Below are 17,970 nucleotides of genomic sequence, written 5' to 3'. Positions count from 1 at the left end.
GGCATGAGATTCATACAGTGAATATTGCCAAAGCATTAGGTGCAAGTAGTTTAAAATAGAAGTAAAAAAATAAAAAAAAAAAACAAACGCTGTAAATATTTTAAGTCTCCCTCTGTCCCTCCCACTCTTCTCATTCTGTCTTTCACACTCCCCTCTTCTTTCTCGCTCTCCCTCTCCCTCGCTTCTCCCCCTCTCTGTATTGTCAGTTCTCTCTGTAGTGGTCTCCAGCAGCAGTTCTGCTGGCACATCCTGCCGAAGTTCAGTCCTTCTGAACAGGAGACGCGGGCGCTTTCCCTCCCGCTTGTCCGTAACCCTGATATTTTATTTATATCTCCGTCCCCCTCGTCTTTTTCACTCAGTATTTTTTCTCCTTCTCTCCTCTCTTGCCATTTTCTTTTCTCTGTCTGGCACACGTTAGTTTTCTCATTCCTGTCACTGCCGTGACGGATTGGCTGTGTCCCTTCCCCTGCTCTGCAGTAAACATCACACTCCCACCATCCCCACATCGCGGCTCAGACCGCTTTCAGATGTCACGGGCGCAGTGCTGTTCGGGCAGGAAGCATCCGTTTGACGCCCAGATTCTACCCTTGGCTTTGTGTGAAAGCAGTGGGGTTGATGATGTGTTCGGGAGGTCACCAAAGCTAGCTTGGCACTGCGTTCTTATTCTCCAAAAAAACAAAAAGAAAGAATATTTCAAATTTTCATACTGAGAGAAGAGTTCAGCACGGTTCTTCATAGGGGAAAATAGGTAATTCATAATTCAAATTGGCTAAGAATTGATTGATCTGATCATATATTTAGCATAATCCAGCCCACGTGCCGCACGCTTGACACTTCTCACCTCTGGTCACAAATGTTCAGTAGCCACACCCAGTGCACCAATTCCCTGTGACATTCACTGTGCCCATACAGCGTGCAACATTGATTTCCGGAAAATAGAGCACATAGCCTGTGGATCTGCCAGTTTTTCTTGAGTATTCAGAAACGATACTTGAATATGAATATGATTTTTTATATTGAGAAGAGCCGGCTACTGTACAGTATATCTGATGGTATTGAGTAATTTTGCGAATTAATTATTGCATTCATAAGGAGGGAAAAGTACGGCAAACAGGTCGAGGCCAATAATCAGTTTTAGGGGAAGTTTTCTGGCCCACTACATTTTCAGCTCACCGTCCACCACTGTTTAGCGTAATGTGTTACTGTTCCTAAATGACTTGATCCGTATTCTCCGCACAAGCCCTTGGTGATCATATATTCTCAGGACGTGCTGTCCACTCTGACGCTCCTGAGTATCATGCTTCAGCGATCGCCCTGGACACGAACACCTGCTAAATTAATAAATAATACATTTTCATTCTGTGCAGCCCCCATTCTCTGACCTTGCTTAATATTCTAACCTTCTATACGTTTCGCTATATCAAAGGTGAAAAGGAAAATGAGAAAATAAAATACTTTCCACGGCTTCATGTCAAACAGAAAAAAACAGCTGTGTGAACCTCTCAGTGCATGTTAGCCTATAACCTTAAGTGTGCAGGTTTGACTGCCAGATAGGGCATTGCGCTTATGCAATACAGCTAACCTACTGTATGAAATGGATGGTGGGAAAAAAATTGTCTGCTGAGTGGCAGTAATGTAATGTACATAGGCTATGGATGTCAATAATGATTACATGTGCAAGTTGTTTTACCCAGAGCTCTTATTTAACAATTTGGTGTTATTTCAGAGTAGATACTTTACCCCAGCTCAACTGACTATTAAAAAAATTCATTGTAAAGAAAGTCACAAAAAATCTGGAAATGCCAGATGAATTATGACAAGTTGTTTTCTTTCCTTTGCCCCCGTCCAGGCTTTTGAATGGCTTGTTTGTCTCCAGACTGCATGCTCCACATCCCCTCCGGGCCCGGAGGACCGAGGACGGGGTCTCCGTGCCCCCGTAATGGCGGGTGACAGAGTGTATTCCATCCCTTTGCGTGTCAGGCCTAAGTGGTACAAAGATTCTGCTCTGTATAAAATGGCAACTATTGCCATGACAACAGCAGCACTGCAGGCCGGTCCGTCCGTGCTGTCACGGATGACCCTGCGTTCACATGACCGCCCGGGCATGGCAATTTCTCTCCGCGCCGGTGAAAGTGCAGGATGACCGAGAGAAATGATGACTCATGCGTTGTCATCGCGTCTTGTATCCCTCCTTACTCTGAAATCACCATCTGGGTCCTCTTCCCATGAAGACTTTTTAAACTTTAAACATGATGCCTTACCTCTTCCATTTTAATAAGGTTTTATTTGAAAATGCAAATGTAAATTTCAGATAATTTCTCTCTGTTTTCTACTGGTGGCCAGCGGGTTTGGTGAAGAAGTACTTACGACTGTTTCAGAACAGATATATATAATTTGCTTAAACAGCATCCATTTTCCACTTGACCAGATTGTGTAGGATAAAAACATGATTTGTGATGAACCCAAATTTGTGAAAGGAATTTTACAGAGCAGGCAATGCAGTTGAGGTTATCTAAAATGGCTGGAGGCAGGAGAGAAAATAACAAAGTAAACACATTCTGTTCTCTGTGAGCAACACTGTAATTCATCTTACTATTTTTAAATGCCCAGTTGTTTGTCTAGTTTTGTCAAGAGCCAATTATGCTTATTTCTTTCCTGATAAGAAAATGTGTAGAACTGTAAACATCAGGGATATTAAGATGCAAAACATTTCACTGGATGCAGGGTTTCTGTCATGATTTTTGGGAGCAACACTTATTATGATAATCAAGCAAGTGAAAGAAGTGCAGCTTGGATATACAGTACAGTACTGTACAGAACGACAGCAACATTCCAACTGACAAAGCCACCTCAAAAAAGTACATTCACTCAAAGTGCAGCACCAAGGAAGAAAAACCAAGGCACTGTCGCTGGCAATAGGACTTCATCAGGGTCATAAAAACAATAGGTAGAACATGGCATATTTGGCCACATGTTCTACCTTAATCCTGATCAACTGATCCACACATGTCTAACTAGTAAAACTAAGCACACTAGAAGCAATAGAGGGAGCACAGTCCCACATACTAAAAGACAGATAAATAACATACAATGAGGAGCTATATCAGCAGCAACAGAGTATATCATACAGACAGAGAGACCATAAATTAAAGAAATGTCAAATAGTCCATTTAATCATTTAGACCAGGGCAAGTGGTGGCATTCAGTGTTACATTCCAATAAGTCTCTCTTTGAAGGAGTTTTTCACCCTGTCCCAACCCTGTATATGCCTTTGTATAAAATTAACCCCATAATTATTGACACCCCTGACTCAAAATGCACAAAAAGAAACAATATTACTGAGATAAACTCAAAATGCTAAACACGTGAAAAATACTGTACTCTATTAATGTTTCAATGGAACCAACCAAAATCAAACATTCATTTACTAGAAAATAGATTTAACCAAAATCAAGGTTCCATAATTATTGGCACCCCTGGTTTATTACCTGGTGCATCCACCTCTGGCAAAGATAACAGCACAGAGTCCTTTCCTTTAGGATAAGCATCTAAAAGAACACATTTGTAGAGATTTCGGATCATTTCTCTATGCAAGATTCTTCACATTCTTGTGTTTACTATTATCAACTGCCCTCTTCAGGTTTTCGATTGGATTGAGGTCTGGCACCTGAAATAGTCAATACAGAACTTATCATTTGCTGTCACGGAACCATTTCTGTGTGGATTTTGAGGGATGTTTTATCAGCCAAAGTCATGGGTGCCAATAATTCTGGAGCCCACTGTAATGTCAGGAGCCAAAACCTTCAAACAGGATAGACTCCCATGCCCCACTCATAGTGTTCGGCCATTGGGTAATTCAGCTTTTTTGTTTTAACTGCAGCCCAAGCCTTTTCAGCTCACCCTGGACATTCAAAGTGATATACAAGAAATGAAATGTTGCAATTAACAAACTGGTTAACAAAGCTAATTATAAAGTGTTATTATAAGTCAGTGTCACTCACTCACTCATGCAGACTCTGTCATCCATTCCCACACAGATTCATTCACTCACACAAGTTCAGATCAATCACAGAGTTACCTAGTCTACAAGCCTTTACTCTATTTACTTTAGCATATTGTGCCAAAAAGTATGAAAATTATTATTAATTTTGTGAAGATTAATGAGACTGCTTGCATGTGAACAGCACAAGACAGTGAGCAACAATCAAGCATTTTTTTAAGTTTAGCGTGTGAATATGAGGGAACATCTGCAGGTTTTTATTTTTCACTTTCTCAGGCCAGGTCATTCTCACCAGGATGTGGCGAGGGAAAAAATAACCTGAGGCTGAACTGAGCCGTGTGGAAAAACAAGGTGTTTGCTTTCCGTGTTTATCGCTGACCTGCTGTTTTATTCAAATAATGAACTCTCAGACCTGTATTTGGTTGCTGTTTGTGCACATGAAAAACATCCTGCACACCTGAACACAGTTAAGCCTCAGACTGTGCGCACACACAAAATGTTGGCCCAAAAAAGATAAATATGTTGTTTTATACTAACCTCTTTCAAAATACAGATAAGAAAATCAACATGTAAACTACCATGCTTCAGTGACAACACTTTATAAGTTACTTGAGCAGATCCATCTCTTCTTTAACTTTAACTAAAAACTTAGGTTTGTTAGGTTTCATGTTTGTTGCCTGTATGTTTTCTGTCTATGTCATTAGCGTTTCCGTGTTTTTGTTACCTCCGTAGCTACCCTGTCAGTTTGTTTCACTTCATTCATTCGTTTCACCTGTTTCACTTCCTGATTGTTTCCCCTCCTGATTGCCATTCCCTCTCGTTACCTGTGTATAATAACCCCTCTATTCGCGCAGTTAGTTGCCGGATCGTTAAGTGTTTATGCCATACTCTCCAGCGTTTTCTGATTGATACCCGTTACGACCTGTTTCGCCCCTGACCTCCGAGTTTAGCTCATTCCGTCTATCTGATTCTGACCCGTAGTTTCTCGACCCATTTCTGTTTTTCGACTTTTGTGTTTTTGTCAGATTAGCTTGTTTGTTTTCGACCCCTCGCTTGTGACCGCTACTATTCTTTGGATTACCATTGATATATCTGTTTGCTGGAGATATGACCTATTGCCTGGACTACGGGGCGACATGGCTACGGGGCGACATGGCTACGGGGCGACATGGCTCAGGCAGTAAGAGCAGTCGTCTGGCAGTCGGAGGGTTGCCGGTTTGATCCCCCACCCAGGCTGTGTCGAAGTGTGCCTGAGCAAGACACCTAACCCTGAAATGCTCCTGACGAGCTGGTTGGTGCCTTGCATGGCAGCCAATCGCCGTCAGTGTGTGAATGGGTGAATGAGAAGCATGAATTGTGCAGCGCTTTGGATAAAGGCGCTATATAAATGCCAACCATTTACTATCCATTACGAACTGCCTTATCCCTGCTGTATCTGTTTGTCGGCTTCTGACCTTCGCTTGTTCAACCTGTATAAAAAATAAAGACTTTGCTAACGAAAGATCTTACGTTGTGATCTCGTTTTTTGGATCCTCCTTCTGAGTGCCTGATAAAGTTCTGAATTGTTGAATCCACAGGAGCTGTCAGCAGATATTCTAAAACACAGTGGTCCACATTGAACAAAATTCCAAAGGAATTTCAAAATGTTTCGTTTGTTGTCAACCTCGTGCGCTACCTTGCTGAAAAAAACAGTTTACATTTAAAACAGCTGGGAGCTGGTGGACCAGTTCAGACCAGCTCGACATGGTTTAGCTGGTTGACCAGTTCAGAACAGCTCCCAGCTCAACATGGTTTAGCTGGTTGACCAGTTCAGACCAGCTCCCAGCTCAACATGGTTTAGCTGGTGGACCAGTTCAGACCAGCTCCCAGCTCGACATGGTTTAGCCGGTTGACCAGTTCAGACCAGCTCCCAGCTCGACATGGTTTAGCCGGTGGACCAGTTCAGACCAGCTCCCAGCTCAACATGGTTTAGCCGGTGGACCAGTTCAGACCAGCTCCCAGCTCAACATGGTTTAGCTGGTGGACCAGTTCAGACCAGCTCCCAGCTCGACATGGTTTAGCTGGTGGACCAGTTCAGACCAGCTCCCAGCTCGACATGGTTTAGCTGGTTGACCAGTTCAGACCAGCTCCCAGCTCGACATGGTTTAGCTGGTGGACCAGTTCAGACCAGCTCCCAGCTCGACATGGTTTAGCTGGTTGACCAGTTCAGATCAGCTCCCAGCTTGACATGGTTTAGCTGGTGGACCAGTTCAGACCAGCTCCCAGCTCAACATGGTTTAGCTGGTGGACCAGTTCAGACCAGCTCCCAGCTCGACATGGTTTAGCTGGTGGACCAGTTCAGACCAGCTCGCAGCTCGACATGGTTTAGCCGGTTGACCAGTTCAGACCAGCTCCCAGCTCGACATGGTTTAGCCGGTTGACCAGTTCAGACCAGCTCCCAGCTCGACATGGTTTAGCTGGTGGACCAGTTCAGACCAGCTCCCAGCTCGACATGGTTTAGTCGGTTGACTAGTTCAGACCAGCTCCCAGCTCGACATGGTTTAGCTGGTGGACCAGTTCAGACCAGCTCCCAGCTCGACATGGTTTAGCCGGTTGACCAGTTCAGACCAGCTCCCAGCTCGACATGGTTTAGCTGGTTGACCAGTTCAGACCAGCTCCCAGCTCGACATGGTTTAGCCGGTGGACCAGTTCAGACCAGCTCCCAGCTCGACATGGTTTAGTCGGTTGACTAGTTCAGACCAGCTCCCAGCTCGACATGGTTTAGCAGGTGGACCAGTTCAGACCAGCTCCCAGCTCGACATGGTTTAGCTGGTGGACCAGTTCAGACCAGCTCCCAGCTCGACATGGTTTAGCTGGTGGACCAGTTCAGACCAGCTCCCAGCTCGACATGGTTTAGCTGGTTGACCAGTTCAGACCAGCTCCCAGCTCGACATGGTTTAGCTGGTGGACCAGTTCAGACCAGCTCCCAGCTCGACATGGTTTAGCTGGTTGACCAGTTCAGACCAGCTCCCAGCTCGACATGGTTTAGCTGGTGGACCAGTTCAGACCAGCTCCCAGCTCGACATGGTTTAGCTGGTTGACCAGTTCAGACCAGTTCCCAGCTCAACATGGTTTAGCTGGTGGACCAGTTCAGACCAGCTCCCAGCTTGAAATGGTTTAGCTGGTTGACCAGTTCAGACCAGCTCCCAGCTCGACATGGTTTAGCTGGTTGACCAATTCAGACCAGTTCCCAGCTTGACATGGTTTGACAAGCTTAAGCTACATGTTTTGGAAATTGTTATTATTAATGCTCATCCACACAAAATCACTGGGTTCCCAGTAAAGGAAGTTAATCAATATTTGACAAGATGTCTCTTTTACCATTGGGGTCACCCATATCATCATTGTGATGATAGATATGCACCTCCATTTAAAAGGCCATGGTTTGCCATTGTGATATTACTCTCTGTGTGTGCATATCACTAAGCAAAGTAAAGTAACTGACAGGTTATCACCCTTCTTGTCTCAGTTACATCATTGTCTAATTGAGTTTTAGCTGATTAATCATGTCAAAGGTTTGACATGCCAGATATTACTCATAACTGCACATCCATACTGAAAGGCAATTTAATATGTGCATTTAATTTTATGGAGCGTGGAGATATCTTTTCAGTCTTTGCATACGGCGCATACGTGGCAATTGTCCCACTGTGTTTCTTGTTTTCTCTGAATGGTCCACTCACTCCCTACATGCCAACCACAGTCAACCACAGCCAGATAACCTGAGGCTGAACTGAGCCATGTTGAAAAACAAGGTGTTTGCTTTACGTGTTTATCGCTGACCTGCTGTTTTATGCAAATAATGAACTCTCAGACCTGTATTTGGTTGCTGTTTGTGCACATGAAAAACACCCTGCACACCTGAACACAGTTAACTAAAAACTTAGGTTTGTTAGGTTTCATGTTTGTTGCCTGTATGTTTTCTGTCTATGTCATTCGCGTTTCCGTGTTTTTGTTACCTCCGTAGCTACCCTGTCAGTTTGTTTCACTTCATTCATTCGTTTCACCTGTTTCACTTCCTGATTGGTTCCCCTCCTGATTGCCATTCCCTCTCGTTACCTATGTATAATAACCCCTCTATTCGCGCAGTTAGTTGCCGGATCGTTAAGTGTTTATGCCATACTCTCCAGCGTTTTCTGATTGATACCCGTTACGACCTGTTTCGCCCCTGACCTCCGAGTTTAGCTCATTCCATCTATCTGATTCTGACCCGTAGTTTCTCGACCCATTTCTGTTTTTCGACTTTTGTTTCTGGATTGTGTTTTTGTCAGATTAGCTTGTTTGTTTTCAACCCCTCGCTTGTGACCGCTACTGTTCTTTGGATTACCATTGATATATCTGTTTGCTGGAGATATGATCTATTGCCTGGACTACGGGGCGACATGGCTATGGGGTGACATGGCTCAGGCAGTAAGAGCAGTCGTCTGGCAGTCGGTGGGTTGCCGGTTCGATCCCCCGCCCGGGCTGTGTCAAAGTGTCCCTGAGCAATTTTATGGAGCATGGAGATATCTTTTCAGCCTTTGCATACGGCGCATACGTGGCAATTGTCCCACTGTGTTTCTTGTTTTCTCTGAATGGTCCACTCACTCCCTACATGCCAACCACAGTCAACCACAGCCAGATATCCCCTAACAGAGATTCACAATAATCATTTTATTCAAGAGGGACCTATGGGCATTTTAGTGTAAGTGGATAATGAGGGAATTCATTAAAGAGTATATTTTGAACTTTTTGCTAAATCCCAGCAAATGATGTGAATGTGAATATATCGACTTTTCCTAGCCCATCCTAATGCAGAGAGAAAAACCATTTTAGCAAAATAGAGCCTGCTGACAGTGTCATGGAGTGATTGTCGTTCAGGGACGTTAGCAAATTTATTCGTCTACTGTACCTGTGATTTATGACATGATTTAAAATATCCATATATACATCCATCCATCATCTTAACCCGCTTATCCTGAACAGGTTCGCAGGGGGGCTGGAGCCTATCCCAGCATACATTGGGCGAAAGGCAGGAATAAACCCTGGACAGGTCGCCAGTCCATTGCAGGGCACACACACACACACCATTCACTCACACACTCATACCTACGGGCAATTTAGACTCTCCAATCCAACCTGCATGTCTTTGGACTGTGGGAGGAAACCAGAGTACCCGGAGGAAACCCACACGAACACGGGGAGAACATGCAAACTCCGCACAGAGAGGCCCCGGCCGACGGGGATTCGAATCCAGGACCTCCATGCTGTGAGGTGGCAGTGCTACCCACTGCACCATCCGTGCTGCCTTGATTTAATATATGTCATAATGAATTACATAAACAGTATATAGCTTTGTGTATATTCATGTCTTTGTCTGTGGAAAAGCAATGCATCCTTCTTTCCTTGGGATTATTAGAAATTATATTGATAGAGCAGGTAAAAATAGGTAAAAATGCAAAAGTCAAATACATTTGGACGATGCATTCAGTTAACTACATAACGGCTTATAATCACGTCAAATGAAGTGGGGCTGGCCATTTTCTTAGTTTGGTGCCAAAATGTGCTAAAATGAATGTAAAGCCTTCCATGTAGGCTGATTTTAAAAGCCTTTCCTGTAGACCAGATGGGTCACATCTTGCTAATGGAATACATGGCAGAAGGTTCACCAGCATGCCAAACTGATTCATTTGTGATTATTAATCACATATTTTATGTAATGCGTTACAAAATGGATTTCCCACACCTACAGGAATGACCAATTCTCTGTGTTTTGGTTCTCTCTCCACCCCCACCCCCACTCTCTTTCTCTCTCTCTCTCTCTCTCTCTCTCTATCTCTTTGTCTTTCTCTCTCTCTATCTCTCGCATTTTTGTGCAAATGGGTCAAATCGCTATTAAATAAACTCTCCCTTTTAAAAGTGGTATGAATAAAGTGGGACAATAATGGTGTCAAACCCAAATGGATTAATGTAATATTATATAACGTGGGACTCACATTCACAGCTCCGTGAAGACCCCAGCCCTATAGCTGCGCCTCATTTTTAAAGGGAAGCTGCTCATCACATTTATGCGACCAACATGGACGTTTACTTCCTGAGGTGTATAGTCGCGGATATGCTCAGCGAAATAAGCATAGCATCCTGGGATTTAAGTACACTACCCTGAGAAAAAAATTGACCTACTTAACAACTTTCTCATCCACTGTACTCGAGGACTTTGGTCAATAGTATGCAGGTGCACTGATTCTGATTCGCCTGGTTCCTCTTCTCCAGATTTTGATTCTTATGAAAGCTGGGGAATTGGTAGTGTCTAGGTCAGAGTGGTGTGTGAGAAATTTTGGTGTTGGATACTCGATGGTGATATCGGTATTCTGTGAATTTTCTTTTTCTTTTTCTTTTTTTAAATAATCCAACCCCATGCAGAGTTTGACCTAGTTATTTGAAACAACCCTCTCAAGGTCCCATTGCTTTCAAAGAGATTTGTGAGATGGGTGTAAAGTAGTCTCATTGCAATCTAATTGATTTAAGTATTATTATTATTATTATTCACTGTCAGCACTCGCAAGACCGGGGCCGTGTCCAAAACAGTTTACATGCCTACTGTTGAGTATAATTTGAGAATACTGGATGAGAAAATGGCTAATTAGGCAGAATTCAGTGCATTCAAAATATTTCGAATGTGATACATATTTCCAGGGTTTTGCACGCTCACTATGACCTTCCATACCTGGACAGGTCTGCTCTAATGTGCTAATGAGGTGTGAGCCCCCTGACAAATCTGGCCAGCTCTCTCTCCTTCTCCCGGCTGGACTCCCTCACTCTGTGATCATTATTCACGACGCTCATCCAGCCGTCCACTCATATGCCAGTGTTTATGCGTGTCTGTTGTTCCCCAGCACAGGGCCAGACAGTCGTGTTGAACTCCCTCTCCCCCCACCTCTCCCTGACATCATCTCCGACCAGTGAGTGCTTTCTACCGTTGCTCTCCATTAGCTCTCTTTCAGTTTTTATCTCCAATTATTTCCTCTTCTCCAGTGTCTGTGCACAAAATCGCATCGCAAGCCTGTTTAATTGCAGCAAAGTCCTATTCAGGAATGTTCTGTACAGACTACTACACACTCCAGCCCCTCATCTGCTTATTCTATGCTATTTCTTTTATCTAAATAGCTCCATTCTCAGGTTAGAGGTGAATGTAATGCCACATCATCATCATCATCATCATCATCATCATGTCCATTTCCCTTCATGGAGTTTGTCTTCACAGACACAGGCCAATGATGAATTAAAAATGAAGCGATTTGTATTTATTGTAGAATAATTCATGCCCAGTGATAATGAACATATGGTGAACGCATTGTGGACTACATGATGCCACACCTCTTTACGCTTGATGCTTTGGTAGATCAGATACTGTTATTATTAGTATTGTTATAATAATAATTATTATTATTATTTCATAAAATGAGTGAACCTAGGTCATGGTTTAAGGGACAACGCCATGGTAGCTATTATATTGAAAATTGTTGATATACAATATGCACATGATAGCACCATGGTTTAAGGTTGCCATTATAGATCAATGTTAAAGTATACTCCGTATTGAACTTTGGTGTGGTCTTGGAAGTTTACTTTAGGATACTTTCGTATAACTGTCAGGGACAATACATAATATGTTTTTCCTATTATACTTGTATTACCCTTATCTCTGTTTTTCATTTTTATCTCCTGCAGTGCTGTTTGCTCTGTATCTGTTCCACTATGTCTAAAGGGATACAAACTCCAAATTTCATGGTTTTGTATTTAACTGATCCCACCACTGTTGGATTTTTCAAAGTTGTGGTTGTGTTGATATCTCACATGCCGTGTGCTGCATCTGAAACAGGTCTCCTTGACTCTGTTATATGCTGCTGCTACTTTAAGAGTGGCCACAGATGCCCTCAGTGACCAAAAACACATCAATCCAGAAGATCCTTCCAGCGTGGGAGATGGATTTGTATAAGATTGGTACGGTGTTCTGGCATGTTTTTGTTGGCCATATTCTCAGATCTGAGATCAATTTTTCATCACAAATAGATTTGAGGGAGTTGTGTCATGTCATGTCATGTCAGTTGGGCTACTTGTTATACAGGGACATATGCCAAATAAATAAATAAGCAAACAAGCAAGAAATAAATACTCAGATCAGATCAGAGGTGTCAACTCCAGTCTTGGAGGGCCGCAGTGTCTGCTGGTTTTTGGTGTGAGTCAGTACGAGAGATGAATTTCAAAGTCTTTAATTGGCTAAAGAGTCCACACACCTTGTTCTAAATTGGCTGCTGATTGAAAACCACAAATACCAGCAGACACTGCGGCCCTCCAGGACTGGAGTTTAACACCCTTGCTGTAGACTGTCAAGAAATACTCAAAGATTTGTAATCATTTGTAACTTAAGGTAAAATGTGATATTTTGAGACCAGCAGGTAATGGTGTTGTGCAGGGCTGTAGCAGGACTCTTCCTCCATTGGCGATTTATTTATTTATTGCTTAATTTATATAGACAGATACATATTAACACAAATGCATTGTTTAAAATAATGATCTCACAGGTAGTGTCATAACATTTATAGCTTATGCTAAATTCCCATGATTCACACGTTTATATTTAGTTTTTAAAACAAATAACGCAAAGAACTAAAAAAAAAAAAAAACATACTCGAAAACAGCTATTGAAATGGCATAGCACTGTAGCAGTTTCATGCAAAGAGAAATGGCTGCAACATAATATTTTACACATCATTACATATCTCAGTGCCTACAAAATAATGTTTTACTTCAGTGTTAAACTGTGAAAAAGTATGCTACATAGTAACTGCAGAAATTCCGGATATCAGCTGCCTGGATAGAGAAAGCAGAGGCCGGGGGAGAAACCAGTGTGGAGTGGTCTGAGAACCAGAGGACCCCACCCTCATTTGAAAATGACCAGAAAATATGTGACCCATTGAGAATGACAGTTGTAATAAGGCCCATCCGTTCTACAGCTGATTACCTCTAAATAGGACATATCTGCCTGGATGCACTGTCACGACTGTAAGATGCAAGCTTTGCAAAAAAGAGATATAGTAAGCAGTTTATAATTATTACAGTTCATAAATATGAACAAGCAATTCAACTCCCACCTCCAAATCACTCCTTATTAATATCAGATACATAGTGTATTGCCCAATCTCTCTTTCATAATTAAAATGATTTAACGACAACACACAAAGGTCACACGACCACATTAGACACAATTATACAGGACAGAATCTGTAGCTGAAAGGTGATCCTTATTAAAAGTGGCAAGCTGGGTAATTAGGAAAGCGAGGTTTTAGGACCATCACCAGAGATAGCTGCTCTCTGCTCCTTCACTGTGCAGGTCCCTTGTTGCCAGGCTCCGTCTGTCTATTGCCTGATTCCCATCTTCAGACCACGGCACCCTTCTCTGGCGAACATAATGAACATAATATAGAGTTACAAGACTGACAAAAAAAAAAAAGGAAATACCCTGCGAGTAAAATCTGAACCCTTCCTTCAAATACCAAAGACTCTTCAATGAAAGTCGGAAAAATATGCAATCACAGAAAAGAAGAAATTCACTCAAATTAGATAGTATTGTGGCGAATCAGTGTTTCCTTTAAAGGGTAATGTAGTGGTAATCTGGGCTGTTCAGGCCTAAAGAGGCTGCAGCAGACTCCTTACAGTGAGCTGCTGACACAGCTGAGGCTCTTGCTCCAGACCACAGGACTCAGCGAAGGTATTTACCAGCTGAGTACAATTTACAGTTTATTAAGTCAGCAGCTGCTTTTAGCCAAAGTGAATTACAAAAGTCAATTTCATAGTAAGCAAACGCCACAAGAGCTACAGAGGCAATTGTACACCACGGAGGTGCATGCCTCAAGACCTGCCAGATGAAGGATTAGCATGCAAATAGAAACATTGAGGCATAGGCTTTTTAGATGTTTAAAACACCTGGTAAATCTTTCCTGCTGAATGACTGGGGACAGAGGCATGAAGGCAGAGAGGTCAGGGCTGTGAGGAGAAGCTGCTTGGCCTCGATACCTCAACTGTTATCCACTCGATAGGATGGGCATCCCCCCTATAGCTGGGCTCCGCTCCAGATTTCTTCCCAACAGGGAGTTTTTTCTTGCCATTGTTTGAGGGTTTTTCCTCCCATACCTTTTGCTTTCTGGGGTCAAAGGGCTTCCCTTTCTCCTTCCCTACTGTTTCTCTGTAAAGCATCTTTGTGACAGTCTTCTGTGAAAAGCGCTATACAAATAAAATGTAATTGAAATTGAAGAGGCAGTACCATTGGTAGCCTGGTATGTGAGTGCAGAAATCAGAAAAATCAGAAAAATGATGTTCCAAAAAGTTTGTGGCATGCCGTTATTTTATGTCAAAAGAGCACGGAAGGGAGAGAAAGCAAGAGCACACTTATAAATAAACAAGGTCTTCGCCGTCACCCTCACGAGATCAGGATCAAAACAACAAACTAAAATAACAAAGGCAAACAAAACCAAACTGTAGCTTTCACTTTGTAGCATTTGCTATGTCGCTTGTCAGCTCTGTCACTTTCAGTCACGTCTCTCTCCCACCACAGCTCTCTCATCCATGGTTCCCCGGTCTCAGACGTCTACTGCGAGAAAGAGCGCACGTTTAGCAGCCTAGAATAATTTGTCATGCAGTCCAGGTGTCTGCCTACTTAACCAGTAGATGTGGTCCTGGGATTGCCTTGTCTCCTTCCCGCAAACCCAGCCCCAACTGCCACACAGTTAATTTTGGTGTGCCTATTACAGTCTCTGACTGTTCCTTTTTCTGAGTTCTCAGCCTCATAATGGCTTCCTTGACTGTCATTGGCAGAACTTGGCAGGTCCTCATGTTGACCAACACCTATACAGACTCCAAAGGCAATCAAAGCCTCGAATTCAGACTAGATACTGAAAGCTCTCTAATACCTGCTCTCTTATACCATTAAGCAATTGATCACACCTGTCTAATCAGAAAGTCTTCTGAAGCCATTTGTCCCTGCACAAGTGGGGGAATGCACTATGTATAAAAACGGCTGTAATTACGTGAAATTAAATCGTGAAAGTTCATAAAATATACACCATGTGAATGTTTGATTACAAATCTAAAAATGTGGAGTACAGAGCCAAATCAAGCAAAAAAAAAAAGTCTCTGTCCCAAGACTTATGGAGCTCACCACGTATATGTACGTACATGGAAAGACTCAAGCAAGTTTTGAAAACAAACACTCAGACAGAATTCATAATAAGCCATGTTTTGAGAGCAGGAAGCCATTTTCTCCTGCCTGATGAACATTTCTGGCGAGATGAGCCGGTCCTGACTGATAGTTCTCCTGCGTTAATCGCTGGGATAGATGGACTGCCGGGACAGCTTCCCACAGCGTGTGAGGTGCTGATAAACGCCAGTCTGCGCTGCCAATACCCAAAGATGGAGTAACAGCTAAGCTAGCATCCAAGAAATCCAAAGTAAACTCTTGTGCTTTATTATCTTTGCCTCTCTGCAACATGATGAATCATGTACGTGGTCCATCCAACACCATTTGACATTACTCCACTGTGTGTGGAGCAAATTATGTGCTATACCCAGAATGAAGATAAGCAGAAGGTGATGTAATGATTCACCATCATCACTAGTGCAAAGTTTGGGCAAGCTTTGTTTGGGCATATGACAGAGAGCAACATATATGGACAGGTGTGAATCTGGTGTTAGCAGGGAGGAGATTTCCTAATATGATGATCACTTGTACAGAAGAGGCAAGACTACCTGTTTTGACATTGCATCTTTCCATATATCAAAAAACCACAGGAGGCATGACTCATGATTCACTACCCCTGCTAACACCAATTTAGCACAACATTTTTGTTTGCCTTTCACTCCATTTCACAAGCAGGCCTTACACAAACTGTACCACAGCTGTGCAGATTAGCCTACTGAACTCCAAGGCTGGGAGTTTGTCACAGAAAATATTGTCTGAAGTGGGGAGCAGTCACCCCTGTGACATCAGCTGCTGTGGTGCATTTTTTACAATCACTTACTGCATGTCTGTGTGTGCATGTGTGTGTGTGTGCATGTGTGTGTTTTTGAATAGTGATTTAAAATTAATGTTGGGTATTCATCATGAGTTGACTGACTGACTTCAGGACCTCTGAGAAATTGAGTGAGGAAAATAATTTTCATGACATGAAAGTACTTATTAGAAGCAATTGCTTACATTGTTAAATACTGCCAAAGAGGTATAATCAGCATATTCTCTTAGATTTTGCTCACAATGAAATGCAATTTAACAGTTTACAGAGTTCAGTGATTAGCAAAATAAATTTACTGTGATATAAAGTATGAAAAGTCTCATTTAACAGTAAATCAGCGTTCTGGGAATGTGCAGAGGAAGTTGGCCTACAGCTGGAAGCAGTTCTGCCTCTGGTAAATCACACAGGACACAAGTGCAGCCACCTGAGAGAGACAGAGAACCAGGGGAGTTTAAATAGACAACCTTATGTATCAACTGGAAGAGGATATGCATATTTAAACTTAAGTAGTTTATTGTTTATATTATATTAAATCATAAAGTAAATTTCATATGAATTATTTAATTAGATACTTCATGGTTGTCATTGTAAAAGGCATAAAAATGGTATGGGACCTTGATAAATGCACATTTGACCATGGGATCACTCAGAAGAATCCAAAACATGGATTCTTTTACATTTCTGTCTGTTAATGTCTCTTTGAGCAAAGCAAAAATGTTAATTAATTTGTAAAAAATGCATGTGGACTGGAAAAGGAGGATTCAGCAGTTAATGGACGCAGGTAATGTTTATCAGCTGGAGATTAGGAGCGCTTTCTACCGACAGGGAAGAAGACACAGATAATAATGAGCTGATATTGAGATTAAACACCCGCCATTTATTTGATGTCACTGCCTATTTACTTCTGAACGCTAAATGGAACAGGCTCTTTGATTTATGCTTTGGTGTCATTTTTTTTTTCTTGGTTGGCTGAGAGACTTCTGACAGAATTTAAACCATTCTTTCACACAGCAACCCAAACCACACGACTAGCACTACAAATGAGGTGGCACCCTCAAATCCCGAACAGTTCTAAAACTGGGATTTAACAAATCATCAATGGGCAGATATCTGTCACACAAACAATTGAATTATCAACCAAAAGCACATATTTATTGAGCTGATTGAGACAGTGACCTTTAAAATACTTCTAAACAAAAATGCCACGGCTCTATTAGCTAAGACACATGTTAATGTAACAGAGAAAATCCGACCAAGGCTCTATTAGCTAAGACACATGTTAATGTAACAGAGAAAATCTGACCAAGGCTCTATTAGCTAAGACACATGTTAATGTAACAGAGAAAAACCCCAATTATGTGTGAACAGGGCCTGCAGACAAACAACAGGGTTATTCTTTCAGGCTGACATGAGTCTCAGTTAATAAACCTTTGGTCAAATTCAGGATGAATACAGGACTATCTGATAGTACCTAGAAGGATTTTTTTTGAAGTATTAGAGTGCAGCAGAATTTCAGAGAAGGAAATCCTGTCGTGATATCCATTGTTGAAGTAGCTGCATCTCTCTTTTAGGATGTGGTCTGGGTGCCTGCATTTCAAGCACAGACTCAAACCCATGCTACAGCTGAAGGTAGCAGTTCCATCCGTGACACTCAGTAGCTTATTACTGCAAAGCTCAGTTGTTTTGCGGCCTTATAAAACAAAGCTTTAATCAATAAAATTCACTACTTCATGGATAAAATTATGCAGTATGCCACTTTTCCTGGGTTAGCAGGGAACCATTCTACTGTACTGTTCACTGCCATTAACATCAGCTCTCACTGTCTTGGGAAAATCACATAAAAACCAACGATGCAATTAAAGTCCTTATCTTACCTTGCTGGAG

Source organism: Conger conger, chromosome 12 (genome assembly GCF_963514075.1).
Source record: "Conger conger chromosome 12, fConCon1.1, whole genome shotgun sequence".
Lineage (NCBI taxonomy): Eukaryota > Metazoa > Chordata > Actinopteri > Anguilliformes > Congridae > Conger > Conger conger.
The sequence above is the reverse complement of the archived record's forward strand: the minus strand, read 5'-3'. Positions refer to the sequence as shown.